Raw genomic sequence first — 2,986 nt, forward strand, 5'->3', positions numbered from 1 at the left:
GCTAGATCCAACACCGATAGCTTGTTACTAATACCAAATCTATGATAGATTATTGTACACTTTCTACCATATTTACGGAAGACATTACTAGGTATATAGTTAAATTAGACAGGAACTCTATTTTGTGGAACTCTTTAAAAATACATCAATAGGATAATCATGACGATAATCATTATCCTATAATGATCGCTAAGCTCATTTCTTCTTGCTGTAATTAAAGCTCATGTGTCCTTCGTCTCTAATAATTCAAATAATTCACTGTATATTATTTTAACCATGTAACCATTTCTTTTCAAAAACTAAGCCGGGAAATTTAATTCAATCAATTTATCATGACGATATCTGACTTGGTATAACAGAAATTAATAGCTAGTGTACTCAATTCATTAGCTGGCTACATGAAGAAATAAAACCATCTCCACACTTGTACAGCGTTTTATAAATATTTTTCCGGAACTCTAACCGCTGTAAAAGGTTTTTGTATACGTTGCTTTTTGGCTCCTTTTGGCTGCTAATCCAATATTGACCACCCGGCAGGCTATTGACTTATGTTTGTGTTACTGTAATAATTCGCTGGGTCTCGCTCGCCTTTTATTATTCAAAATATCAATTTGAGTTGCTTTCTTTTGATGGAGGGCCGTTATTAAACATAATATATATACTTGGAATGTTTAAATATATATTTTGGTGCTTATATCTGGTCTCAAATAATTGAAATAAGGGCAAGATCTCCCATTTTCGATTACATATTTTATGTGTGTTACTCAGTCTTTTCGTTAGCTATAAACAGATTTAGATGACTCCTTTTTCAATCGATAAATTTTACTCCCGTGCTGGCTGTATAATATTTTTTTCGATATCGATCTCTTTTTATAGAAAAAAAAAACTTTATATTATGAAAATTAGATATTTTTTAAATTAACTATTATCAAACTTGTTATGAATACCTTTTATTAAGTAAGATTAGACTGATAAGACGAAAATAAATGTACATTTATTTATTTGTAAAATTATACCACTTATTTCAATCATTATTCTTATCAGTTTAAATACGGTTACTTTATTTATATGAGCACGTTATTGTAAAGTATTCTAAAATTCTTTTATATTTATTATCAAACTCGTAGGGTAGAAGAAACACTTTCCGTTTTGAACAAAGAGTCAGTTGCGGTATCTAAATGTTAATCTTTGGTCAGTCGGCCAAAAATTATGTTTTTCGGACGCCACACAAAGTAACTGGGCTGGAAACTGCTCCCAACCAAGCATCATTTAATTTGTTCACACACGAAGATATTAGTACCCGTATGTTATCAACGCTCCATAAGTCACTACGAAAGGACAATGAATCTATATAAGGTAGATGTGTATCCATTTTTATAACACTTTTTATTAATAACTAGCCATATCCCGAAGCTTTGCTTGAATAATTCAAGACAAAGTTAAGATATAATCTACCTGTGTATCGAATTTTATTCAAATCCATTCAGTAGTTTTAACGTAGAAATACAATAAACATCAATCCATCCATCATTTATTATAAACTATAGTATTTATAATAATTGATAGGATAATTACAGTATTTTTTATTAACAAATAGTTTGTCGTAATGGAAATACTTATATCAAGATAAAAATCAGTGACAGTCTTCATTCTTATCAATTTGCCCCACAAAATATAGTTGAAACCTGAAAATATCTCGACTAAATTACGACTAGGTTACGAGTAAATTGACCTCGTAACCTCGCGGTTTATATGAAACGTCCAATAATGATGTATTTTGAAATTGTACTATGCCATGCTCATTTCCATTATCTACTAAATGACCATTCACCATAACTAGTTAGTTAATAATAAATAATTTTTAAAACGAAACTAGCATTTGTAATGATTGTTCTTTAAACAAAAATCCTTTTCAAGCGTTCTCGAAATGATCTTAATGTCTTTGAAAAATCTCATTACGATCATCCTAATGCAACCGACGCTTTCAAAGGCTTCATTTTATTTCGCGTCAATTTCTACAAAGCGAAATGACTCCAATTTGAATATGTAATGGCGGCTTAAGATAATCGGCTGGCTTACACTAATAAAGGCGAACTTTAAAACGGGAATCGTTTCAAAAGAATCGAACAATTCGATTCGGGGGTGGGATAATTTATTCGAGTGTGGACGCCATTTTGCGGCGGGGTGTAGACCGATACTGGCGGAAGACGCTCTGAGACATTGATGCTGATTCTTTTTTTTTATGCTCCCCTAGTATGCTAAAGACGCTAATATAAAGCCGCCATATATAAATAAGCCGCCTTTGTGAGGATGCCTCGATTTGGTAGACAGGAAACGCGTCGACCCTCGCTCACGGAAAACAATCTAAATTACATTTTCACGCAACTTCAAATGTCTTATTAATTACGTACGACTTTTCAATGCAATAAATTTTCTTTTAACGCTTCCTTCTCCAAATCGGCTTAATACACAAGACTGGCTTTGCATACTGATAGCTCTATTGTCGGAGCGCTCCTTAGTTGCTCATTGTTGGTCCTAATAAAAAGGAACGTTACAAGAGAGTGTCATTCGTGATTTCTCCAACACAAATAATTGGACACTCAGTGGTTATGTATTTTGTAATTATATCTTATTTTCTGTCATTTTTAAGTGTTTGATATTATTTCATAGTATTTATTTACTTACATATCAGTTTTATAAATTTACAAATGTTTTTCACTCTAATAAAACCTCAAAAATCAAAGTTCGTGAGAACGTCGAATGTAAATTATTTCATGGAAATATAATATTGGAATAAAAAAATATTGGATCGATATATAAGCAAAATATCAGCCTCTGAAATATTGTTTCTATTCATTTATATTTTTTTATAATTTACTGAACTTGGTATTGTCTTGCAAAAGTCCATATCACTGGACGATCAAAATCACAATTCTAACTAATAATTTCTTAAATTACATATCGATAAATTAAGAACAGTTATATT

This window comes from Galleria mellonella, unplaced genomic scaffold (genome assembly GCF_026898425.1).
Source record: "Galleria mellonella isolate WM207_F2 unplaced genomic scaffold, CSIRO_AGI_GalMel_v1 utg64, whole genome shotgun sequence".
Taxonomy (NCBI): domain Eukaryota; kingdom Metazoa; phylum Arthropoda; class Insecta; order Lepidoptera; family Pyralidae; genus Galleria; species Galleria mellonella.